We start from the raw sequence: 27,917 nt of genomic DNA, 5'->3' as shown, positions 1-27,917 counted from the left end.
GATCTAATGGATACATAACTCCACAAATATAAAATCAATTGCCTATACACTTTCAATTGGTGGACTGCATGGTACATGAACTATATCTCAGGAAAGCCATTTACAAGGTGGGAAAAGAAATCCTAATGACTATAAATATCAACATCTGCCTCTTGGGGACACATCTGTCCAGTCTAAGTTTAACCAGGTACAGGGCTAAAAAGGACTTGAACACAGACAGCAGTTTTAAATTGAAATGTTCTCTAAGGACAAAACAGACATTAGATTTCAAAAGACTTTGCCCCCCACACACACCCATACACACACAGGAAAAAAGCTCATTAATAATTATTTGTATTGAGTTACATGCCAACGTGATATTTTGAACCATTGGGGTGAAATGAAACATTATCATTAAAATTAATTTCAACTGTGCTTTTAAATTCTTCTGAATGCAGTCCTAGAAAATGTAAATCACGTACGCGACTCACATTGTAGTTCTATTAGACAGTGCTGGTTTTGATTTTTAAATATAAATCATTTGGAACTTTCCTGATCCCCAGTGTTTTGGATGATTATTTTATTCAGACTTCTAAATGCTAATTAACTTTGAAGTCCACTCAGCAGCTATAAAATACCCACTGCTCTTCAATTACGAAGGCACAAAAGGTTCCTTGTTAGCTGCCCTCTGCCAGTTGGTCCCTGGGACTAGAGTTGAAGATACTGAGCATGACCTTTTAAATACTGGCATGCTCCAGTCTTTACAAAGCACAAATGTTTCCAAATAAGGCAGGCCCACAAAACTTCTTCTGAACTCTTTAAGATGCCTGATCAAAAGGGCTGCCTTTTGAACATGATTAAAGATGGGGCTGAGAAGACAGATGACTTCTCACACAAAGATGACTTCTTGCGTCAGAGGGATAGCTCAGTGACAGTACACAGAGCTTGTACATGAGAGGTCTTGGGTTCAATCAGTGCCACTGCAAAAAAAAAAAAAAAAAAGCCAGAGCTGAGAGGTGCTTTGCTAGGGAAGGAAGAAGGGAGGCTTCTCTGTGGGGTATTACGTGTAAGTAATTTTTTTTGTATGTATCAATGAGGAATTCCCTCCTTCATTTAATTATTTAGGAACCCCCAAAATGTCTAAAGTGCCTTTTGCTTCTCTTTCCCTAGCTACTGCTGCTGCTTCTTTTTTTTTGCTTCCAGGGTTATCGCTGGGGCTCAGTGCCATCCACGGCTCCTGGAGGCTACTTTTTCCTTTTTGCTGCCCTTGTTGTTTATCACTGTTGTGGTTATTATTGTTGTTGTTATTGATGCCATTGTTGTTAGATAAGACAGAGAAATCGAGAGAGATGGGGAAGACAGAGAGGGGGAGAGAAAGACAGACAACTGCAGACCTGTGTCACCGCTTGTGAAGCGACACCCCTGCAGGTAGGGAAGTAGGGGGTTCAAACTGGGATCGTCCTTGTGCTTAGTGCCATGTGCCATGTGCGCTTAACCCGCTGTGCTACCTACCGCCTACTCCCCCCCAGCTTCTTGAATCTATATATCCAGGGATATGAGAACAGGGTCTGTGGAGAAGAGACAGTAAATTTCTGTCTCTAACGAAACTTTATTAAAACACCGAGAGCTATGCCTGGGTACTATGGGACAAGGAGGTAAGGTTTGTTTATTTTATTCAATTCCTTCCTTTTTTCATGTGGAACATGAAATCAAACTCATAACCAGACGCAAATGCATTAGTCCCTGGCTTAACTTACCTTTTACATTCTGTATTTTGACATAAAAGAGGAAAACAAAGACAACCAGAGCTCCCCCTCTATGCCTATGGAGTTCCCTTGGTGCTGTCCATGGTGTGCCCACATGGTGCCAGGGACTGAACTCAGAACCTTCTGCATGGAGATAACAGCTCTATTCCCGAGCGACTTCTGCAGGGACTCCAGAGTGATTATTTCTTAAGATACATGACATCAAATTCTGTTTCCTAAAATAAGATGCTTTTAAATTCCTGTACCTATTTTTGTCCAGAATCTCCAGTAAACTGAAACAGAAGACCACTGCATTGGCTTAATAGCCTCTAGCCTATATATTATGGAAGCAAAGACAAACTATCTCAAGGTCCTTAGTGGCTTCTAGGCATCCACAGGATAGAAATGGAAGTCCCAACATTTAAGCCCAGGCGTTGTCACACTAGGCCCAGTTCTTCCGGCTCCTAAGTGGGAAAGCTTACCACATACTTGTTCTAACAACTGGGACAGGTCACGCATCTGGGCACTGGGCAAAGACAAAAAGTAACAGTGCATTATCTCTACCCTCTGGAACACTCCATAAGAGCCTCCCAGGTTATTTTAAAGGCTCTGTGTTTAGGGTAAGCATGCTGTTAAAAAATAATAATTATTATAACTCATTACTGGCACCTGTTTGTGGTTTGAAATGTCTTCGAATTACAGCAGTTGTTACAAGATGTACCTGACTTTAGAGTTTACAAAGAACTGATTGTATGTCATGTGGCTATTTCCAGATGGACTGTGTTCGGGCCTGGATAATCAAAAAGCTCATTTTCCACTCTCCTCCTACCACTCCTCCTACCTCCTGGGCCTGGTAGCCTGCAAGGCAGTAGCTGGCTCAGAAAGCTCTGGGTGGTATGATTTGGAAAGTTCACGAAATTATGATGGAAATGTCACCACAGGTCACTCAAAACCACCAATAAAGACACTGAAAGGTGCAGCAATCACCTCCCTACTGGGAAGTTCTAGGGAGCCAGAACATTGCCAAAGGTTGCCCCCCTTTTCTGTCTCCTGTTATGATGGGCAACATAATGGCCCTCCCCACAGTATCTGTGTTCAGATCTCTAAAACTGTGGCTTACTTGGCAAAAGGGGGTTTGACAAAGTGATTAAATTAGGGTACTGAGATGGAGAGGTTGTCTGGATTTTATCTGGGTAAACTCAAGTAATCCCCTAAAGACCCGTTAAAAGCATGAACCCCCTAAAAGCAGGGGACATTTCCCTAGAGAGACTTGGCCAGGAAAAGGATCAAAGGAATGCTCTGTTCCTGACTTTGAAGGTGGAAGAAAAAAATCTACAAGCCAAGAAACACACACGGCCTCTAGGAAAATGAAATATCCCTCAGGCTCTCCAGAAAGAAGCCAACTTCTGCTGATACCTTGATTTGAGTCCACTAAGAGCATTCTGGATCTGACACCTCCAGAAATGTCAAACCATAAATCTGCATTGGCGAAGGCACTACCTTTGGAGTCACTTGTTAAGGTAGCAGTAGAAAACTTCCACACTGGTTATATACAAACAAGCTGCTCAAGCAATAGGGGCAACTGATCAGTGCAACGAATGGCTGCACCATCAAAAGAGCCAGATTAACCAGCTCATCAATTTCATTTTCAAAAAATAAAAAAAGCTCAAATAGTTTTGTGTCCCAGTCTAAGACAGGATTGCCAAGCAGAAACTGTGCCCAAGCACTGGACCACAGACAGAGAAGGGGCCAGTGCTCAGAGGTGATTCCGTTTGCTTCTGTTAATCCTGCAGAATCCTCAGTCCTTGTCCACCTAGAGTCTGTTCAGCATCAACACAAGTATCATACAGGTGCTACATCTCCTGGGAAAAGAGATGAGACATGGGGAGGCGTTCCCAGAGTCTTGTCCCTAAGTCTTCAACATTCCCCAGGCTGCTAGAATGGCAGTACTTTGACCAACCAGATAAACAAGCAACCTGTCTTCATCTCAGTCATGAAGACACCATTCCAGGAGTCAGTGAGGTCTGATGGAGAGGCCAGACCTCCATCCCAACTTTTCACTTAATGGTTCAGAGACATCAGTCAAGTCATGGAAACTGTGCAAGCCTTGGCTCTCCAGTGATCTGAACTACATCTTACTTCCACCATGCTGAGAATATCCCTGTGTTTTGGCTTGCCGGTAAAGCCATGATGCATTTTTGCATAGAAAAACATAGACAAAATATGTTATGACTTTTCCAACGACCCAATGTAGTATAAACATGTATATATCACAACAAACTGTGTTTTTTAGCACATAAAACAGAGGGTGGGGGGGTCTAGTTGTAAGATTATTTGAATCTGTGAACTCAATTACGTAATTTAGGCCCACTAAGGACCCAAACCTACACAATTCCACTACTCCCGGTGGATTTTTTTATTATTATTATTCAGATATAGCAGGAGAAAGGAGAGATACCACAACATCATTCCATCATTCTTGTGCTTCCCAGGAGGGTATGGAGCTCCAAGCCAGGATCCAGCACATGGCAAAGTTTGCATTCTAATGATCAAGATATCACTCAGTCCCTCAATTATATAATTTACATAAAATATATTTTCAGGGACCTGGTGGTGGTGCACTTGGCTGAGTGCACATGTTACAATGTGCAAGGACCTAGGTTCAAGCACCCGGTCCCCACCAGCAGAGGGAAATCTTTGCAACTGGTGAAGCAGTGCTGCAGGTCTCTCTCTCTCCACCCCCACCCCCCACCCCCATCTATCACTCCCTTCACTCTTGACTTCTGGCTTTCTCTATCCAATAAATTTTTAAAAAATTAAATATATATTTTTCAGTGTCTAAATGGCAGGTAAATCTAGATGAAGTAGTAAGACTCCTTCGAAACTACCTTGAATAAATAATGCCTTTTTTCCCCAGTCTTAAAAATGCATTCCCCTCTTCCCTTTCCAAATTTTAGGCTTTTGTCTTAACTAAAAACAGCTGCCAACTTCCTCCCAACTCACCTGCTTAGCAAAGACAAATAATCTGCTGGAAAATACCCATAAATTCAAATTCTAACTACAATATAAAAGCTCATGCTCTGTGGCAGGCATTACTTCACATTTCCACAACACCTAAATCAAGACTTGGGAACGAAGCTTATTTAAAACAAATTCAACCAAGTTGTGAATCAACTGCACTTCCTTCTATAAACAGGACCGTTTCAGCAAGATTTTCTTAGTATATATATGGTGTGTCTGCAGCATTTGAGTAGATGTTATTACTGAAGTCACAACAGGACCCTAATATGGTGAAGAGAGCTAAAGGGAGGAAGGAGGGAGAGAGGAGAGAAGAGGCCTAACTTATTTCTTTGTCAAAAACTCACTTTCTCTTCTTGCCAACGAATAGTCTGGTAATTCAGAGCAGTGGGAGTATCAGGTAAGAGTGCCCTTTTATGTTCAACTATTTAAACCTGCTGCTGGACCCTGGAACCTGTTCAAATAAACAGGTTAAAAATTAAACATCTTCCAGACCATTCAGAAATAATGTGAGCGAAAACACCAGCAATTCCTTCCTCTTGGGAAATATACACTACAGAGTGTAATTTGGCAGTCCTCCAAGATCTTGTCTTAAATAGCTGTTGGGTGATTTAAAGAGATGAGTATTTTAGTGTCTTGACTTCTCTTTAAATATACACCATTTCAATGAATCCATTTATTGTAAATATCGTGGCATTGTGTTCAAAATTTCATATCACAAAAAAAAAAGATTTTCTGCATTTTTTCCCAAACCTTTTAAGATATTTAAACGATCCCTAATTTAAAAACAAAAAACAAAAACACTAATCCTGGTGTTTAATGATGATAAAGGACTTGTCTATTTTTGTAACAAATCACCAGAACAAAAAGCTATTACGGAGTAAACACCACACTCGGCATAGATACGGAGAAAGGGAGAATTGCAAACGACTTTTTACAGCTTGTTCAGAAGTTTTCTGAAGTGGAACACATTCTCATCATTCGGTTTAGCAAAGGGACTAAAAGTAAGCAGGAGGATTATGAGACAACCACCAATCCCAGGTCCCCAAGCCTCCAACCTTGTCAGGACCTCCAGCATGGGGTTTTCAACAGTCTGAATCCTCATCTATGATAAGATAATTCAGAATACCACGCGATGGCACACCTGGATGAGTGCACATGTTACAACGTGCAAAGACCCAAGTTCGAGCCCCTGGTCCCCACCTGCAGGGGTAAAGCTTTGAGCTAATGGTGAAACAGTGCTGCAGGATCTCTGTCTCTCTCTCTCTCTCTCTCCCTCCCTCCTTCCCTCCCTCCCCTCCCCTCCCCTCCCTCTTCCCCTCAATTTCTGGCTGTATCTATCCAATAAATGAATAAGACTAATAAAATATTTTTTTAAATAAGTTGATTCAGAGGTAACTGCTGGGAAATTCAGTTTTTACGTTTTCTACCTCCTGGAAATTGAGTGGAGGAGTACAGAGTTCTCTGACCTTTCTAAATATATTTGGCTAGTTCAGGACAAAGAACCAAATCTTTGTGGTAAAGGCCTAAAGCAGAGTTCCTTTGTCTTTAATTCAGGTATCTTCATACAGGGGCTTGATGGATGAATGGTTTCACTGCTCCCAAGTCAACTTTTTCATTCTTTGCCTTCAGAGACTGAGAGAGGGAAAGACACCACAGAGCTTCCCCTAGTGGTCTAGGGTCCAAACCCAGGCTGTGTGCATGACAAGGTGTTCACCAAACCATCTTTAGTCCATTCTTGCTACTATTTAAAAGGTGTGATTTCCTTTGAACTGAGTTTGTCAGCTTTCTGAGTACACCTGGCAATGTGTGAGCATATTAAAAGTGGAGGATTCCCCACCTTGAGGAGTTCCCAGGATTCATTCCCAGAGCCTCAGAACAACCCGGACTCCCCCCCCCCACACACACACACACACCAGATGCCCCAGATAATTTTTTTTTTTGCAAATTAAAATTCTTTTTTAAATACTTATTTATTTCCTTTTTGATGTCCTTGTTTTACTGTCGTTATTGGATAGGACAGAGAGAAATGGAGAGGAGGGGGAAGACAGGGGGAGAGAAAGATAAGACACCTGCAGACCTGCCTCACTGCTTGTGAAGCGATTTACCTGCAGGTGGGGAGCCGGGGGCTCGAACCGGGATCCTTACGCTGGTTCTGTATTTTGGGGGTCGAGTTGTGGTGCACCTAGTTGAGCACATGTTACAGGGCTCAAGGACTGGAGTTTGAGCCCCCAGTCCCCACCTGCCGGGGGAAAGCTGTATGAGTAGTGAAGTAGGGCTGCGGGTGTCTCTCTGTCTTTCTCTCTATCTCTCTCTTCCCTCTCTATTTCTGACTGTCACTACCCAATAAATAAAGATAATATAAAAATAAATAAACCTGTATTTTGTCCTCTCCCTCCCCATCTGACTACCTTTCCCTCAGTGTATTTGGAGTGGCTCGCTTCATTCCTGTCCCACATCTTGGAATCTGAGTCTATGCCCAAAGTTTGGCGTCGTGCAAAGATAATAGCGGTTTTGAAACCAAAGAAAGACCCAACACTGGCCGCCAGCTATAGACCAATTTCTCTCCTCTTCATGTGTTACAAACTCCTTGAGAGGCCGCTTCTGTCACGTATTTCTCCTCTTACAGAGAAATTCCTATCACACGCCCAAGCTTGTTTCCGCCCAAGAAGATCTACCTGAGAACAAGCTCTGGCCCTCTCAACTTACATTGAAAATGAACTCCAGAAGAATTTAAAGACAGGTGCTGTCTTTGTTGATCTCACAGCAGCCTATGACACGGTCTGGCACCGTGGTCTCCTAGTCAAGATCTCAAGATGCCTGCCTCCATGGGTGGCCAACACTATATCGTTTCTTCTCCAAAACAGATTCCGGGTGCATCTGGGTGACAAGTCTAGCAGATGGAGACTTGTCTCAAGTGGCCTCCCCCAGGGTTCTGTTCTGGCTCCTACGCTATTTTATATTTACATCAATGACCTCCCAGAAACTTCTTCAAGGAAGTTCATCTACGCCGATGACATCTGCTGTGCAACTCAGGCATCTAAGTTTGACATCCTCGAGGAAACACTCACGAAAGACATGTCTCTGATATCTGATGACTGTAAAAAATGGCGACTAATCCCCAGCACTGCAAAAACGGTATCATCTGTTTTCCATCTACACCATGCCTCGGCCTCGCGTGAGCTTAATGTGCAGCTTGGCAGTACGAGAATCCGGCATGAAGCCCAGCCAGTCTATCTTGGCGTTACTCTCGATCGCACCCTGTCATTTCACAAACATCTCATAAAAACTGCAGCAAAGGTGGGCGCGAGGAATAACATCATTGCAAGACTGGCCAGCTCCTCATGGGGCGCGAGCGCTTCCACACTACGATCATCATCTCTGGCATTATGCTATTCCACTGCAGAATACTGTGCCCCAGGATGGTTCCGTAGCCCCCATGTCCACTTGGTCGATTCCAAATTATATTCCTCCATGAGGATCATTTCTGGAACCATCCGTTCCACCCCAGTTCCATGGCTGCCAGTTCTTAGCAACATCGCACCGCCAGATATTCGTCGGGATGCGGCATCATCTAAGTTCATTTCCCACGTCTACGCTCGACCGGACCTGCCAATATACGCGGATATCTTCGCCCACCCTGTCCAATGCTTGACGTCTCATCACCCAATCTGGTCTCCTACACCTACACTGAACTTCTCTGTTCCAGACTCTTGGAAACAGAGCTGGCAGTCAGCTGAGGTAAAGAACAAACACCTCATCACAGACCCCTGCGAGCGTCAACCCGGCTTTGACCTAGCACGTTATGATCGGGCCCTCCTCAATCGCTATCGAACAGGCCATGGCCGGTGCGCCGCTATGTTCCATCGCTGGGGAGCCAGAGATGACCCGAACTGCCCCTGCGGCTCCAGACAGACTATGACCCACATAGTCAACGACTGCCACCTCTCCAGATTCAAAGGAGGTCTCGAAACTTCACATAAGGCTCAACCTGATGCTGTTGACTGGCTGAAGAAGGGCAAACGCTAGAAGAAGAAGTGTATTTGGAGATTGGGGCGGGGGCCGGGGGCGTTGTTTGGGAAGTGACTCGTTTTAAAAGGGATTCCCTCACCATGGAATCAGTGGTATAATAATAATAATACAGTAAAAGAACTGGCAGAAACTCATGCTCATTCACTCTCCTCTCTCTCTCCTGAGCATGCGCAACAAGAGGCAGTCATTTGAGCACACAGCTAGATAATGGCCACCTACGCTCTCAAAAGAAATGGCTCAGAATAAAACCTACCTCGATCTTGGCCTTCCAGTCTTCAGAACTGGGAGAAATAAACTACTGTTGGCTAAGTCACTCAGCTGGGTTTATGGCAGCCAGAGCTGATCAAGACACTTCTCCCTGTGTGTGTTCCTTCAGGTCAGTGACAACGGAGGGACTCAAAGAAGAGAGGAAGGAAGGTGAGGACTGCCTGTTTGTACCAGAATCTACCTTTGAAGGTTTCTTTATAGTAAAGAACCAGCGCGTCATGAACATGAGCGCCGCCTAATGGCCATTCAGAAAAACTACCCCCCAAGTAGAGATTCCTGGCACATCCAGTGCCTCTCCACAATCACTTCCAGCGTGTCCCAAGCCAAAGTTTTGCCAGGAGGCACATAACTGACAACACTCCCCTTTCAGGAGCAAAAGGGCCTGATGGAAATCCCTGTCCCCAACATGAAGGTTGTCAATCCCTTCTTAAATCCGTAAGAAAAAACATGCATGTTGCTTTATATTTATAAAAACTGCCATGGAAGAGCAACTTGGTATAAAGAAAGCAGACTCAATCAATATGGTCCCTGTCTTCCAGGAGGCAGGGGATCTGGGGGCAGGGGGGAATGACCCAGGAGGGAAGGAGAAAAAAATAATAAAAGAATATATGATTAAAAGCAGGCAAGTGATTTTTTTAAAAGACTGAATAAATTCCCTAGAGATACAAAAACTAAATGTACATGATTTGTATCCCATAGGGAAGGGGCAAGATTAGGACTAAGTAGCCCTGTTACCTAACCAGAAAAGTAGCCGCCTCTGCAAGGTTCCCTGTCTCCCACCCCACCCCAAAGAACAATAAGGTACAACCTTATCACTGCTTCCAGAACATGTTAGACCTCCTCTATATGGGTTCGAGCCTGTGATTATGTTTTCTCCACTAAACAGGAAAAGCCTGCTTCTCACATGCAACTTTGTTTCACTACCACACAATAATAATGTTAGTATTATTTTTAGCAAGGCACTGAAATAAGAACTTTAAGTGCCCCGTTGTCTCATTCAACCTTCATAACAAACTTGCAAAGCTCTACTATTATTATCAGAGGCAATGCATTTATGTGGCTCAAAAATATAAAAAAACACAAAAAGGATACAATGAAGCCTTTCCCTCCCACTCTGTCCTCTCATATGGCAGGTTCACACACCCCCTTGACACAGATATTATTATTATAGTGTTTTATATGTATCTCTCCAGAGTGTATATATATATAAAGGGCCTGTTTCATTATTTGTTTTTCTTTGCCTCTACGGTTATTGCTGGGCCTGGGGGCCTACACTATGAATCCATTGGTCTTGTGGCAATTTTTTTTCCATTTTTTTTGTTCGATAGGACAGCGAGAAATTGAAAGGGAAGTGAAAGACAGAGGGGGAGAGAAAGACAGAAACCTAAAGACCTACTTCACCACTTGTGAAGTGACCCCCTTCAAATGGGGAGCCAGGGGCTTGAACTGGGATGTTTGAGCGGGTCCCTGAGCTTCATACTATGTGCACTTAACCCAGTGTGCCAACACCTGTCCCCCACCTGTTTTATTCTATAAAAGATAATTATTATAGAAGTTTTCCCCTACTTTGAAACTGTACTTACCAAATGGAGATGTCATATGACCCAGCAATCCCACTCCTAGGTATATACCCAAAGATGTAATAACACTGATTCGAAGGGCTATGTGCACCCCAGTACTGACAGCAGCTTTATTCACAATAGCAAAAACCTGGAAACAACCAAAATGCCCTTTGGCGGATGACTGGATAAAAAAGGGGATATATACTCAACAGTATATTTAACAGAAATAAAAAGGGATTTTTGTGTCCTTTGGGATATAGTGGATGGAGCTGGAAAAAGGCTATGCTTAATAAGAAAGTAGGGAGGTGAAGGACAATGAGTGGTCTCATATGGAGAACATAAACCATTGAACATACAAATGTAAAAAAAATGTCAACTAGGGGTCAGGCAGTGGCCCGCTGGGCTAAGCACACATAGTCCAAGTGCAAGGACGCACACAAGGGTCCTGGTTCCCGGTTCAAGTCCCCCAGTTCTGAAAGCGGTGATGCAGGTCTGCAGGTGTCTCTATCTTTCTCTCCCTCTCCCTGTCTTCCCCTCCCCTTTCAATTCCTCTCCCTATCCAAAAAAAAAAAAAAAATGATTTCCTGGACAGTGGATTCATAGTGCAGACACCAAGTCTCAGAGATAACCCTGGAGGCAAAAAAAAAAAAAAAACAGTCAACCAATTTTCAAGACTATAAGAGAACTATAGTGGTTATTTATCAGTATGGGGGTGGGGCAGACTTTTGGTGATGGAGTGGTGAAATAAAGAAAAATAAAATACCTTGGAAATAAAATATGAATAAATAAAAAAATGGACTTTATAGATCTTCAGATAGAAAGGAAAACTACTACTTTCTATAGTTGTCGAATACTCCACTCTATGATCCAATCGTAAAGTATATAAGCATTTCTACTGACAAAGATACATTTGATTCTGCAAAGGTATGTAACAAATGGGGAAGCTGAGACTCAGGGGAGGTGACTTGTCCACAGTAACACAGCTGATATATGGCTGTGGAAAGACTCCAGCGGTTAGTTTCAAGCCTTCCTAAGAAAACGTCTGTGCTCACCACCTCACACAATGCCTGGTGTGTAACAATCCTCAAAAGTGCTTGGTAAACAGATTAGCCTACAAACCAATAGAAGGGAGATGATCATGATAAGAGGATTTTCTCTTTTCTGCCACCAGAGTCATAGCTGAGCCTTAGTGCCTGTACACTGAATCCACTACTCCCAGCGGCTATCCCTCCCCCGCCTTTTTATTATTATTATTATTATTTATTATTATTATTATTACTATGACAGAGAAATAGAGCAAGAGAGGAAGAAGGTGAAGGAGAAAAATATCTGCTGTACTGTTTTAACACTCTTGAAGCTTCTTCCCTGAAGATGGTGACAGGGGCTTTGAACCTGGGTCTGCCTGCGCATCACTGTGATGCTATGCGTGAGAGATCCTGGAAGGAGAAAGTGATCATTCTGCCTCCTGACCTTTCCTGGAGCTTTAGTCACAGACATTGGAATAATGAGAAATTGACCCTTATAGCCCATATAGTTCCGAAAAAAAAGATAACCCTATGCTACAACAAGATAATTCTCTGCCCCATTCCCCAGTAACACAACCCAAGCACCTACACCTCTCAGGGTATAAAAACTGCTGGTTTTTAAGAAATGGCCCTGGTTTAATTTCCTTGTCTGCAGGTCACTCCCAGCTACCTTCCAATAAACCTGCCTTGGCTCTCAGAGATGGGTGTCACTCAGAGATGGGTCTCTCTGTCTCTCTCTTCCATGTCTCAACTCCTGGCACCTTTTTTCCCCCTCCAGGGTTATCGCTGGGGATCAGTGCCTGCACTATGAATCCACTGCTCCTGTGGCCATTTTTTCTTTTTGGATAGGACAGAGAGAAATTGAGATGGGAGGGAAAGATAGAGAAAGAGAAAGATAAACACCTGCAGACTGGCTTCACTACTTGTGAAGCAACTCCCTACTGCAGGTGTGGAACTGGGGTTTCAAACCAGGATCCTTGAGCTTCATACTATGTGTGCTTAAACCAGTGTGCCAATGCCCGGCCCCCACTTTTTTTTTTATCAGCCCATACCCTGGACATAGGACATGAGTGTAAGTAAGTCAAAAGCCCAAAAGAACTGCTGTATGGGGTCTCGAGGTGGAACAGCAATTTCCTGAGGACAAGCAACACCTCCCTAAGCAACACAGACACATCTGAGTGTCCCTGTAACTTCTGCCCCTCACTCTTCCAGGGCTATGCAGTTCGTTTCCCTGAACAACACAGACATTCTGCAAACCTTCCTTTCATGCCCGACAACATGCCAGAGAACTGACACATGTAGAGTCGTTTTTACACTGTGTTTTACATTAGGTTCAGCCGTCCAATAAATTTCACACCGGAATTATATACAACACTAAGTGCATTCAAACAAAACTGATTTCTTCCCCTTCTCTTTTGTAAGCAGCTGCTGGAACCGTGTAGTGTTGGATCACAGGAGAGCTGTGTCTTTCAACATTCCTAGCCTTGGGGAAAAGCTGGCCTGAAAGGTAACCTCACTGTGACCCCACAAGGTATCAGAATGGTTTACTCCTGACTGCTAAGTGTTGAACCACACTGCAAGCTTCACCATATGTCTAAAATAGAAGGCTTGCCTTTGGAAGCTGAAATTCCCTGAAAGGTGACACACACCACTCCCTACCATCCTGCTCTGTGTATATTCTGCAGAATTTCTAGAAAGTGAGAGAATCAGAAACCACACACTCATCTTTGCTCTGACGCTCGGCTGCCCTGTTTAATAATAAGAGATATTTATTTAACTTAATTGCCTATAATCTCCTTGGCAAAGGAATAATGTCCTCTACAATTATTCTAATCCAATCCATTTAATGGGAAATCAATGAAACATTACAGATTTTTTTCTTCAGAGATGGAATATTTAGATGTCTTCCTCCTCATCTAATTGTAATCTTATAGGCATGAAACATAGATGGCCATTCCTTTCCTTTCAAAGGCTCCAATGTGAAAAAATTAATACTGATTATGTTTTGCCCGTGTTTGAGGCCAGCTAGCTAGCTAGCTGCCAGCTCTGCGATCACCTCTAAAGTGAGAAACTTTTGAAGCCTCTGTTTTTCATTTAGTCTGAACTGGCCTCACAGTGAACCATTGTGGAATGGAGATCTCAAAGGAGCAGTATCACGAACCATATCTGGGTATATTAGAAGCACATAGGAAAACAGATGTTGCCACAGTGTTCAAAGCAAGAAAAGAAAGAAAAACAAAGCAAGCAGTCAACCAGCCCACAGACATGTTCATCTTCATTTGGGGGGGTTCTATTAAAAAACATTTATATTTATGGTTCTCCCCAACAAATCAAATTGATAAATCCTGTTCAAACAAAGCCAGGGTGTCTAAACACTGTTAAGCTCTGTCTATCTCCTACTTCTCGGGTTTCCTGCGGAGTCAAAATGCAGATCACGCTGCAACATTTTCTTGACATTTCTGTTTTATAATTATTATTATCACAGTGCAATTCTAGTGGGGCTGTGCCGGATGGATATCAGAGGTGAAAATCTTTCTGAAGTAAATCATTATAAAATCTCTTTCCTTTACCTTGCTGGAAGTGGAGTGTCTTTTAAAGGTCTTTTGGGAAAATAAATAATGGAAATTTTGTTATTGATCTCATGCAGAGGTAGTGAATCTAATGAGTTACTGTTATTTTACCCACAGCAAATATTATGAGGTCCAAAATAATAACATTCAATTAAAGAAAGCAAACCATATAGGGTGGAAGATAAAACCATAACTTGACAATAAGTTCCTTTCAGGACCTCCTAACTGCTAATTTACGCTTGTCATTTAGAATGAATTTCTTTCTAAACAGTGTTTTCTGATGCCACAATAATAATAAAAAAATACTATTTATTTTGTGCTCGGCAAGTTTCATCTTCAACAAAAGGTAAATGATCTTCATTAAGAGATCATTAGGGCTTTTTGAAAAATCTGGCCACCGTGTACAAAGCTGACAGTCAAGTCTTCAAAGACTTATCAAGATTTTTGAAGTCACATTTCAGCAAAGCTACAAAAGTAATGCTGATATCATTGTACAATGGACTCCTATTACTAATGTCCCTCATTACATAACTTGAGGGTCATCAGGAAAAAAAGATCACAGAGTGTCCCTTGGAGCTTTACTTGACACATGAAAGCACAGCACTTGGGTAGAAGAAGAAGAAAAGGAAGAGAGAGAGAGAGAGAGAGAGAGAGAGAGAGAGAGAGAGGGAGAGACCATCTACAGTATAGCAGGTGCCTATCTGATTTTTTAATGGTGGACTAAAACAGTGGGAAACCAATGCATTTAAAAATTCTCTATCTGGTTCATCAAGCCATCAAGAAAAGTCAAATGAGTTTGAATTCCCTAGAGCAGCTGCTATAACCTTTAGTGTTTAAGACAAAGCTCCCACTGTCTGGCTACAGGCTGACCCCAGTCCCTACCCCCAGCTCCCATGCTGTCATTATGAGGGAGGAGCTCTCCAGTCCACTCTGGCTGGATGGCAAGATCCCCCAACCCCGAGTTCAGTTATCCCCCTCCCTGTTGTATCTCTCTCTTCCTCTCCTCAGATAATGTCCAGTCCATTGCCCCACTCAATGAAAATTAAGACAGAATCCACAGCACAAGGTGACTATTTGCTTTCTCATAATCAGTGATGAAAATTACGCTGACAAAGAAGAATGTTCTAAAGGTGAATTTCTTCTTCAAATGGTCAAAAAGCCCCTGAGGAAGGGCGTCCCTGATTGAGCACACACATTACAGTGTGCAAGGACCCAGGTTTAAGGCCCTGCTCTCCAAATGCAGTGGGGAAGCTACTTAAGCTGTGAAACAGTACTGCCAGTGTGTCTCTCTCTCCCTCTAGCTCCCTTTTCCCTCTCAACTTCTCTGTCTCTAATAAAAAATAAATAAATAAAACATTTAAAAATGAATGCTTTCAAACTCTCACCACTTCACACTATATTTCAGGGAGGCCCTGAAAGAGATGGGGGGAACTAGCCAAGGTATATCTAAAGAACCCCTACGATTACTTCCCACCAGAGTAGCAAAGTAACTTTCATTTGCTTATTTGGGGGCAAGGGCTGACATGCTAAGGGCATAAATATTGATGAGCACTGCATCTTCTTGGTAGATTGACCCCTTGATCAATAAATTGTCTTCATCTCTGTCTCTTGTCATCATCAGATTAAAAGAACAGCACCACGTCTCTTTTTATCTGTATGACTGGCTTGGAACACCCTATTCAAGCCTTTCACTCTGAGTCTCCCATCTGTCTGATGTGAGACTTCTCGCACACACAGTGGGGGATGGAGCCTTACACTTTGTGACTAGTCAGTCCGAGCTGGTGTGAAAGGAGAGAGGCTACATCTTGGGCATTTCTGCAACCTGGCATTCCACACAGATTGTGTGCAGACTGAAAGAAACAGGACAAATAAATATCCGTCAACAGAGAGAGTGCTCCATTTACGGTACGCATGCTAAGGTAAGTCCAATACGATCACCCTACTTTACAGATGTCAACTTGCATCCTGCAGAGGATAAGATAATCCAACTAAGACTTATTGAAGTTGGAATCAGAAACCTACCGTGTTGCTCCAAAACCTTGGGCTCTCAACCACTGTGTTAAAATGCTCAATAAATTAAGGAAATGGCTCTCAGTTCTCAAAAGGAGCCCTTCCTTAAAAATGTACCTCTTTTCAGTAATAGATAATTTGTGATTTCATAACACATTAGGTTTCTAAAACAGTGCTTCTTGGGTATAAAAAGATCTCAGAGCATCCTTTGCCAGAAGAACTTAACCTTTAAAACCAAGAACAGGGGGACAAACTGAATTCACACATTTCCAAAAACCTGTCAGCAAGAGGTTCATGGTCCCCCATGCTTTCGTCCAACTAGCCTGCTAGTGAGCATTTCCAATTGCCTGGAAGAGACTGAGAAAACAGAGAGGCCTGGGAGAACCCAATCTGTCAAAACAAATCTCAACCACACAATTTCTCAGTTCTCAGGCCGTCCTCATTCAGATGCAAAAATGCTGAGTCTCCTAGGTCTCAGAAGCCTCCAGCTGAGTGTGTCTCCGTATTGTCTCCTTCCACCACTCAGCATCCTCAGCTGATCCAAGCAGCCGCTCAATGGGTCTTATTACACATTGCCACACAATGCAGATGAGTTGGGGAATTAAAATTCATTGGCCCAAGTTCCATTTTGGCAGCAAACAGAAGCTCATCAAAAACAGGTACCATCTGGAACTGATAGGATGGTCAAATTGGATATTTTTTCTAACCACAGGCGCATTTGCCATGCTATTTGTGATTGTTAGATACAGGAGAAGACAATTCTGTGTGCAGGACTTGATTACCCTGGTTAGAGGCCATCTTTTCTTTATTTTCTCTGGAAGCTGCCTAGGCATTTTACCAGACCTAAAAAAGAAAACTCTTCAAGAGCAAGACCAGGCAAATCAACTGGTGACCCTGCCATTTTGACTGAAGAGCGGCGAGTCCCAGTCAAAGTTCTGAAAAGTCTGCTCAAGTACACAATTTCTGAGCAAGAGCTTGAGATCCTGAAAGATGATGAATTTCTAAAAGAGGTCTTTTTTTAAATGTCAATCATACCACAGCTGTGTTTACACATACAAAGTGAAGTGGAAAACTGAGGCAATTACCCAGATGATTTCAATCAAAACATCCCCTCAACTGAAATATCCAGAAAACTGTGAAGATATGAGATGGAGGAGTCTGGGTTTGTTGGCTTGAATTATCCAGATAATTGCTTCATCTCTGCACTGCTCTTGTTTAGACATAGCCTAAAACCCATCCTGTGCATTGGCAATTGAAAACTCAATTATTTGCAGATGTACCTACTTAGAAACACAAGTATCTGTGCTTGCAATTATATGCAGATGTAATTCACAGCATAGACCAGAGTGAAGTCCTGAAGTTTTGGGAGCCTGTTAATGAAATTCTGACTATAAACAAAGATCGTTCCTTCCAAGACCTACCACCTATTAAAAAAAAAGTCACTTAAGCAGACAATGACAATTTATCCCCCGAGCAACAATCAAAGATAATCAAAACTGCCTCTTTTTGCTTCTGTCATTATTTGCAGAGGGAAAGTATCCAGAAAAAAAGGAATATTTTTAAAATAATGGACAGCCCCTTATAAAAACAAACCTCTTTTCACTTCCCCAGTCACACAAATTTACTTTCTTAAACCAACCAGGGAAACTACTTCTTTCCCTTTGAAATACCACTTATTCTCACCTTAATGTTTGACAATCTACTGAATTTCTCTCTCCCCCACAAATAATTCTTCCAACATTTCTTAGGTGACATTTAAAGTTACTACACTGTGCCAACCAAGTCTAACTGACTTGAGAATATATTCTGCAACTGCAGAAGACATTCAAATATTTGTGTCACAAAGGAGAAGCAGAGAATGCCACGAACTCAAATTCCGCCCCAAACTATAAATTCATTTTAATTAAAGATATGTGATAAGCAAGCATGCTGAAAGAAATGAGGGGAGTGGAGGAACACCAGAAAGAGAATTATCTTTTGCAGAAAAATTAAAAATCACAGGCAGAATTCAATAGCTAGGAAGGCCTCTTGGAACCTTCTGCTTGAGCCTTCTTATCTAAGCAGACTGGTTACAACTTGGTGCTTCTCACTTCTGGTCAGTACAGCTACCTGAACTAAATCAGGAAAATACTAGATGCAATGTCACAATGAGAACAAAAACTGAAGCAAGTAAAAAAACTGGGAAACTTGTCTATGGCCATAACCCCCATGAACATACCTGCTCTCCTCTGATCTCAGAACAACTAGAAAACTTGGCATATCCGATACAGCAGTAGTCTCTGACTCAATCTCCACATTTAGAATCATCTAGAAACTGTAATTTCTGAAGTTGGGTCTTAGGCATCAGGACACTACAGCTAGTTGGGAATTTCAAAATGCATCAAATCTTAAAAAAAAAAGAAAGAAAAGAAAAGAAAAGAAAAAGAAAAAAAGGGGAAAAAAACACTGTGTCAGGGAAATGAAATCATATACCAAGATTAAGGTCCTTGGTTTGAGAAATTCTCAGCAGTCTTCTTGCATGGAACCTGTAGTTCAATAGGTCCAGATCTTGAGAACAAGCACAAAGTATTTCTGTTCACTGTCATAGGGATGAGACGCAGAAAGAAGGTGTGTGGATTCTAAAAGGAAAGAATTCCCTTAAAGTGGCCACCACCCAATTTTAAGCCTGTAATGTCTACTCAGATGAAATAAAGACTTCGTTGAGGTCTTCTGGTCCTGAATGTGGTATCTGAAACAAAGGGGAGGGGGATGGGTTTTTTTTTGGGGGGGGGAAGCTCTTCATTATTAAAAACTGTTTACAGGGAGCCAGGTGGTAGTGCACCTGGTTAAATGCTCACAGTACAGTGCACAAGGACCTGGTCCCTACATGCAGGGGGAAAGCTTCATGAGTGGTGAAGGTGTCTGTCTCTTTCCCTCTCTACCTCCCCTCCCCTCTCAATTTCTCTCTGTCTCTATCCAATATAAATAAATAAAAATTATTTTTAAAAAAGAAAAACCTTTTTACATAAATATTGGCATTCTTCTGGAAATAATAAAAGAAGAAAAGAATGGTGACAGCAAAATAGCTCACTTGGATAGTGTGTTGCTTTGCCATGTGTGGAACCCAAGTTTGAGCCAGACACTCATTACAATGAAGGAAGCTTTGGTGCTGTAGTCTCAGTCTCTCTCTCCCTCTCCCTCTCCCTCTCCCTCTCTATCATGAAAAAATAAACCAAAAGGACAGTTTTATGCATATGTTTTGCTATATATGGATTGTGGATTGTTTGAAGGAAACAATTTGTTATTCATTATCTGCCCAAGTGACTTTTAAATTTAAAAGGGATAGTCTCTGTATGCAGACAGATTTCTCTCTCTCTCTCTCTTTTTTTTTTTTTGGTCCTTGCTGGAACCTCACAATGAGGCCTACCTTTTCAGAATGGGGGGGGGAGGGGAGGAGGGAGACCACAGCACAGCCCCAAGGTTCTCTCCAGCCATGGGGACTGATGACTTCAAACCTGAGTCATGCGCATTGCAAAGGAGGCAAGGCACACTGCCAGATGAGCTATCAGACTGTCTTGGGCTTCCAAAGGTTTACAGTGAGTTAGATTATACTAAGTGGGACTCCTAGGTGAGGCCATAATCAGTCAAGATGAACTTAATAGTTTAAATATTAAAATATACAACCGAGTAAGAGTTTGCTGGAGTAACAAATGGGAGAATGAGATAATGGAGCAATCTGAAAGGAAGCTTTAAAATGTGCGTACAGTAATAGAAACAGAAGTCATAAGAACATATCGCATGGGAGTCGGGCGGTAGCGCAATGGGTTAAGCACATGTGGCGCCAAGCTCAAGGACCCGCATAAGGATCCGGTTCGAGCCCCTGGCTCTCCACCTGCAGGGGAGTCACTTCACAGGCTGTGAAGCAGGTCTGCAGATATCTATCTTTCTCTCCCCCTCTCTTCCCCTCCTCTCTTCATTTCTCTCTGTCCTATCCATCATCAACAACAACAACAATAATAACTACAATAACAAGGGCAACAAAAGGGAATAAATAAATAAATAAATAAATAAATATTTTTTAAAAAGAACATATCGCATTAAAAGCAAGACAAATAAGAAATTCTATTTATCAGTTTATATTTATTTATTATTGGAGAGAAACAGAGAGAAATTGGGAGGGGAGGGGAGATAGAGAGGGAGAGACACAGAGAGATACCTACAGCCCTGCTTCACCAATTATGAAGCTTTCCTCCTGCAGGTGGGGACCAGGAGCTTGAACCCAGATCCTTGCACACTGTGATGTGAGTACTTAGGCAGGTGCACCACCACCTAGCACCTATGAAATTCTAAAGTGAAACTATATTAGCCATTTATCTATTTTTTTAAATGATGGATGTTATGAACTCTAAAGGAAAAATTAGTCACTCGAAAGACAACCCTGGAAATATGACCCAGAATATATCTTCAAGTTCTGAGAAACATTAAGAAGTACTGTCTTGTAAACATCCCAAAGGAACAGAACAGAAAAGCATTCAAAATGACCCCTTAATAGTATATATATAAACAAAGACTTATGTAAGTATTCAGATAGAAAAACAGCCACATCCCAAGCCAAACAGGATAAATCAAACTAAACCTCAGCATCAGTGAAATCAGCAAACAAGTCAACAAAAAGCAAGGAATCTTTAGCTATTAGGAAAAATAATGAAAACAGCTCAAAGAAACAATCATTAGACAATAGATTCAGCATCAACAGCAACAGATGCCATTGGCGGCGGAATAATATTGTAAAAATGCTGAAGGATAACAATTGCCAAACTGAAATATTATAGCCATGTAAATTATTCAGGAATGAAGATATTTTCAACATTAAGAGATACAGTAAAATACAGATCGGAGAAAGGATTTGTATAAATAAAAATTTTTTTAAAGTCAAGTGTTACAACGCAGCAAAAAGAAAGAAAAACAACCCAGTTCTTAAAAACAAGTATGTCTGAGTAGACATTTCACCAAAGTAGATAAACAGTACTAAAGCTGAGAAACAAAATCTTTGGGGGTGGGGGTACACAGATGGCAGGTAATAAGTATGTGAAAATTTGTTCACCACCGTCTGCCATGCAGGAACTGTGAGTTAAAACAAAAGAACCAGGAGAAACCACAACTACTAGGATGTCTAAAATTCCCAAACCTGGTAACTAAATACTCATGAGGGCTCAGAATAACAGGAATTTGCATGCATCCTTGTGAGAATGTGAAATGACATTTCTTACAAAGGTAAACTGAGAATGAAACTACCAGCAATAGCAATCCTAATAAATATCCCCCAATAAGCTAAAAAAAAAAATGCCTGTCCACACAAAACTATGGGAACTCAATGTTACCGGCTGCTCTCTTCCTAATCTCCAAAAGCTAAACGTGTGTAACTGGAGGAAGACGTCCTTCAACTAGTGGTTGGGTAAACAAATGGTGGCACATCCAGGCAACAGGATACTGTTCTGCAATGGAAGGAAGGAAGGAAGGAAGGAAGGAAGGAAGGAAGGAAGGAAGGAAGGAAGGAAGGAAGGAAGGAAGGAAGGAATGCAGGCCAGGTGGTAGTGCATCGGGTTAAGTGCACATGGTGTGAAGTGGAAGGACCAGTGTAAGGATCCCGGTTCCAGCTGTTGGTATGCATGAGACCCCTTCTGTTTCATTTGGTTTAAATCCCCCCTGCTTAACACTATTCTATTTACATAACCACTTCATTCTATTTACATAACCACTGTTAACAAGTTCCACCCTCCCTCCAGGGCATTTGTGGTTCAGTGATAGGATTCTCGCCTAATCTGCCCCCTCTTTGTCACACTCTGATTTTCACCAGTCACTTTTCTCTCCACCCTCTCTATGTCACATCCTGTTTCCACCCTACTTGGGAAGTATATATAAAGACAGCATTGTGAGTTTTACAGTACTGTACCTTGAGTTTAGCTTAGCTCGTCTTAGATTGTGCTGCGTCCTGCATGAATAAAGAGATACTGCCTACAGCTCAACTATGAGTCCCTGGTCGTCTGTTACCCGCCCGTGAAGCCAGCCGGGCAAAAACAACACCCACCTAAAGCGGGGAGAGTTGCTTCACAAGTGGTAAAGCAGATCTGCAAGTGTTTTTCTCTCCTCTTCTCTGTATTCCCCTCCTCTCTCTATTTCTCTCTGTCCTATCCAACATAACAACAACAACAACAACAAGGGCAACAAAATGAGAAAAAAATGGCCTCCATGAGCAGTGAATTTGTAGTGCAGGCAATAACCCTGGAGGCAACAGAGAGAGAGAAATGAATTTACAAGTCATAAAGGAATCTTCAGCACAATTGCTTAGTGCAAGAGGCCTATCTGAATATCTGTAGATATCCAACAATATGACAGTGGTTTACAGAAACAAAGCTGGAAATGGCAAACTTACAAAGGGAAAAGATCAGTGGGTGGTTGCCAAAGGTTCAGGGGAAGGAGATAGATAAATTGAGGGAGCAGGGCTTTTTAGAGTGGTGAGAATACTCTGCATAACACTGTAATGGTGGAGACAGGACATCACACATCTGTCAAACTCACAGAACTGTGTAACATAAAGTGGATACTGGAATGTAAACTATGGACTTAGTTACTAGTAATGTGTCAATATTGGCTCATTAGTTCTAACAAATGCACCACACTTCTACAAGATGTTAATGTAGAAGGCCTGAGAAGTCACTGTTGTGTTCTCTGGTCAAATTTTCTGTAGATCTAAAACTGTCCTAAAGAAAGACAGGCTATGAACTGTAGAGTAAAACTTAAAAAAAACAAAAAAAGCGGTCATGACTATACAGAGACATAATGCAAGAAATACTATAAGATAAGCATCAGCAAAAAGGACACTCAGCCCCAGAGGGGTTAGCAAAGAAACTGAATAGATCTACCAGTAAATTGAAAAATGCACTGCTTAAATATAAAATCTGGTGTTAGAGGATTTAAAAATAAGGAGGAAATATACAGCCCTGCATAAGGTGTGTGAATCGTACCTCAATAAAAGAGTTACTCACTACCCAGTTGTTCTAAATAGAAATCCCCCGCCCCCTGTGAGCACAGTGGCCAGTGTAGGAACATGACTTCGGCATTATCTAAATTCATAAAGGCAAGGAAGCAGCCTAGTCCACAGTAGGATATTATTTATGGAGAAATATGTGCAGCAAAGCATGACTAGAAACAGGATGGGCCTCAACTCCTTGAGCACTGAAGAGATAAGGAGGAAGACATCTCAGAAGAGCAAAAGGCATCACAAGGTGGACACGTCCAAACTGAAACTTTGCATCCTCATTTCCTAGAGCAAACAGCAGTCACCACCATCTTCCCATTCTCAGAAAATGGCACCATCACTCACTGAATGGGTGGTGAGTGCAGCTGCCTGTAAGTCATCCCTGCCTTCTCCATATCTCACCCCCTCGATAAAGCCCCTCAATGTGCCTGGTGTACTCCTGGACTCTTCTCCATCTCCCATAACTTCTACCCACCCCATCAATGTGCCTGGTGCATTCCCTGACTCTAGGTGCTTGTTATCACTACCCCCAGAATCCCCTACTCCCAATGGCCTCTAGAGTTGATGGGACAAGCAGTCTTCTAACAAGTTTCTGCTCTGCCTTTTGCCTGTCTACAATGTACAGATTTTTTTTTTTTCTGGAAGATTAACACAACGCTTACATCATCCTGTTCAAAACCATTCAGTCTCTCCAAGGAAACAAAACCCTTTTGTCCACTTGGAATCAAACCCATAGTCTTTCTCATGGTCCAGAGCTATTGCGGTCGCATCTTCTGACCCTTCACTGGGTCTCCCGTTCTACTTCACCCCCAACTGGTTACTTTGTTCCCAGACTCACTATCACCAGATGTGGGCACCAGCTCACCAGCTGTTACCTCCACCTAAAAGATCACCCAGCAGATTCCAATCACATTTGGTTATATGTCACACAAGTGAGAATTCCTCTAATCTAAAGCACAGTTCACACACGCCCTCAGTCACAAAATAAAGACATCACAGGGATGAGCTGGGCAGCCCGGAGTTCATCACACTGGACTGTGTCTCTGCTAGTTGCTAAGAGAATAGCTCTTAAAAGTTCTCATCAGACAAAGACTAACTTGGCATGGAGATGGATACTGACTTGCAATGGTGATTATTTGTGATGCATACAAATATCAAATTATACATAGTACTTCTGAAAATAATGTTATGTTGTACATCAACTACATCTAACCAGAAAATAAAACAAAATCATACTTGCCTGTGTTTCTTCTCTCCCCCAGCCCATTTCTCTATCTTCATTATATAGAGTCCTTTATCTTCTGTCTGCCTTGAGACAGAGTGTAAGTTCCTTAAATTTGGTGGCAGGTCCCATAGTACACCTTCAACATCTAGAACAATACCCAATGCAAAGAAGGCACTCAAGTCCTATGTCTAATTCAATTTCCCAATGATACTTTAAATGAACTTCAATTTTTCTTTAAAAAAAAATGACACGTGTCATAAGAGCTAAGAAATAACTCATTTGCCATGAACACTGGCCAAGTTTGAGCCTCAGTACCACATGGGAGGTCCACTGCACTAGGGGAAGCTCCAGTGCTGGGGTATCTCTCCCTCACTCTCTTTGCTCATATGAAAAAAAATTCATCCCAGGTATAGTGAAATCATGCATGCACAAAGATGTGGTTCATAATTGTTTTTTAATTAAATGTGCACCAAACCCTGGAATCAATTATATGTTTCCCAGGCTCAGTCAGAGGGATCTATGGTCTCAAACTTCTTTTAGAATGTGAATCAAGGGGGGTCGGGTGGTGGCACAGTGGGTTAAGCACACATGGCACAAAGCACAAGGACCTGCATAAGGATCCCGGTTAGAGCCCCCGGCTCCCCACCTGCAGGGGAGTCGCTTCACAGGCGGTGAAGCAGGTCTGCAGGTGACTATCTTTCTCTCTCCCTCTCTGTCTTCCCCTCCTCTCTCCATTTCTTTCTGTCCTATCCAACAATGAACAACATCAGCAATGGTAATAATAATAACCACAACAAGGCTACAACAACAAGGGCAACAAAAGGGGGAAAAAATGGCCTCCAGGAGCGGTGGATTCATGGTGTAGGCACTGAGCCCAGCAATAACCCTGGAGGGGGAAAAAAAAAAAGAATGTGAATCAAGTGGGTGGGCAAAGAAGAAGCAGGAGAGCAGAGAATAGTAAGTCACAGAGCAGAAGATGTGGCACTGGGGCTTGCTCTGCACTCACTATAATTATAGCTGGGGACCAGTTGCCTCCGGTCTCTGCATCTGAGGTCCACCTACAACATGCTGGGCTTGCTCCAATCGGGTGGGGAGAAGACCAGCTGATGAAGAGCAAGGTGGGACTCAGAGAAGAGAGGTGGTCAACCTTGAGAAGACCTCAAGTCCTCAACTCAGAGGCAGCCAGCCTCAACAAGCCAGATTTCAACTTCCCCAAGTCCAAAGGTGTCCAAGTTCTGAGATACATCCCTTAAAACTACCTGGATTCTATACACCTTTCCACAGAGGTACCAAAGCACAGCAACTGGAAGCCAAAAGGGTTGGAACTGCAGAATCCATAAGAGCATTTTTCCCAGGTATCATTTCCAGCAAGTCTAGAATGTTCCTCCAATGGGGGGGTGGGGGTGGTTGGTGGTGTCCCAGGTTAAACACACATAATTTGAAGCCAAGGGCCAGTGCAAAGATCCCAGTTTGAGCGTCCTGCTCCCCAACTGTAGGGAGGGTCATTTCACAAGCGGTGAAGCAGGTCTGCAGGTGTCTATCTTTCCCTCTCCCTGTCTTTACCTCCTTTTTCAACTTCTCTCTGTCCTATCCAACAACGAAAAAAAACGGAAAAGATAGTTGCTGGGAGCAGTGCATTTGTGGTGCAGACACCAAGCCCCTGTGATAACCCTGGAGGCAGAGAGAGAGAGAGAGAGAGAGAGGAGAGAGAAAGGAGGGAGGGAAGGAGGGAGGGGAGAAGGAAGGAAAGAACCTCCAACAAGTTTGAGGAAGACCCTACTTGCCAGCTGAGGGGCTGGCAAGAGAGAAGAGCATGTGAAGTAAATCCCAGTCCAGTGGTCCAGGGACTCTTTTCCCAGATGGCTGTCGCTGGTCCTTCTCAAATGTGACAATGACGACAATGGGCAGAGAAAATCATGCAGGCCCCACAGTTCCTGTCACGGTGCATTCCAGGGTTTAGGCAAGCAGGCTGGGTGGACTGTCGGATCCTCCCTGCTGAGACCTAAACAGCCTGAAATGAAGTCCTCAACATCACCTCCCACTGGCGTTTCTCCTCCTGTTCAATCACACCACCTTCTTCTCTCTCTCTCTCTCTCTCTCTCTCTCTCTCTCTCTCTCTCTCTCCCTCTCTCTGCCTAGAAAGTTCTTCCCAAGGGGGCCAGGTGGTGGCGCACCTGTACTATTCAGAAGGATCTGCAGAAGGACCCAGGCACACGCCCCACCTGCAGTAGGGACACGCCACACATGGTGAAGCAGGTCTGCAGGTTTCTATCTTTCTCTCTCCCTATCTCTCAATTTCTTCCCTCTCTATTTCTATCTCTCAGTTTCTCTCTGACCTATTCAATTAAAAAAAATGGTCACCAGGAACAGTGAATTCGAAGTGCTTACACAGAGCCCCAGCAATAAGCCTGGAGGCAAGAAAAGAAAGGAAAGAAGGGAGGAAGAAAGGGAGGAGAGAAAAAGTTCACTCCACTAGAGCAAGTCTGGCCTCCACCGCAGAGTCTCCATATAAAGCCCATCTGCCTCCTCAGAGTACGCTTCTCATGTGGAACTTGCTATGTATTTGTGTCTCTCGCTCTCCTGACTGACTCTAAGCTCTGTGACGGAAGGCAGACCCACCTCATAAACAGAAGTTGAGAAAGAATAACAGAAAGGGAAACTCAAAGCAGGATCTGACTAACTTTGTAGTAGGGCACCAAAGTAAAAACCCTGAGTTGAGGGTGAGGGTGGATGTTCAGCTTGAGGGGGGGGTGATGGAGGGGATGGGACACAGTCTTTTCATGGTGGGAATGGTGTCTATGTACACTCCTATTAATTTGTAGTCATATAAATTACTATTTTTTAAAATATTTATTTTATTTTATTTATTCCCTTTTGTTGCCCTTGTTGTTTTATTGTTGTAGTTATTATTGTTGTTGTCGTTGTTGGATAGGACAGAGAGAAATAGAGAGAGGAGGGGAAGACAGAGAGGAGGAGAGAAAGATAGACACTTGTAGACCTGCTTCACCGCTTGTGAAGCGACTCCCCTGCAGGTGGGGAGCCGGGGTTCGAACTGGGATCCTTATGCCGGTCCTTGTGCTTTGCGCCACCTGCGCTTTACCCGCTGCGCTACAGCTCGACTCCCATAAATTACTATTTAAGTAATATGAGAAGGGGAAAACTGATTGAATATCTCAAACTTTTTAAAACACAGACTGAGTCTTTTTAATACATAGGCTGAGTCTTTGATATGTTGACTCTCTTAAAAGCTTAGTCCAAGAAGAACAAAAGCAACCACTGGCACAGCTATATGCAAATAATGTCAAAGGACATAAAATACAGTAACGGTGTGTATGATACAGCAAATCCTAACAAAGGGATTTTTCAAAGTTAACCCAATTGCCAAACAATGTGATTATTGCAATAACTATCTATTGTCTTCTTAAACCCTAAGACAACAGGAATCTCCCGCTTCCTCTATAGACCC

At 42.7% G+C, this 27,917-nt stretch overlaps 1 protein-coding gene and 1 long non-coding RNA gene across 3 annotated transcripts in view; one reads left to right on the top strand and one right to left on the bottom strand.

The window, feature by feature from the left end:
* The window catches only part of GFRA1 (GDNF family receptor alpha 1), a 275,166-nt gene that overhangs the window by 216,429 nt on the left and 30,820 nt on the right, over positions 1-27,917 (bottom strand). The gene's annotated exons all lie outside the window — the stretch shown is intronic.
* On the top strand, positions 102-16,120 carry LOC132532629 (uncharacterized). The gene is made up of 4 exons (XR_009544550.1): positions 102-1,045; positions 13,054-13,135; positions 15,207-15,264; positions 15,820-16,120. It is a non-coding gene; the product is annotated as an uncharacterized LOC132532629 (long non-coding RNA).

Source organism: Erinaceus europaeus, chromosome 14, assembly GCF_950295315.1.
Source record: "Erinaceus europaeus chromosome 14, mEriEur2.1, whole genome shotgun sequence".
Lineage (NCBI taxonomy): Eukaryota > Metazoa > Chordata > Mammalia > Eulipotyphla > Erinaceidae > Erinaceus > Erinaceus europaeus.
This window is presented reverse-complemented; position numbering and strand designations above follow the sequence as displayed.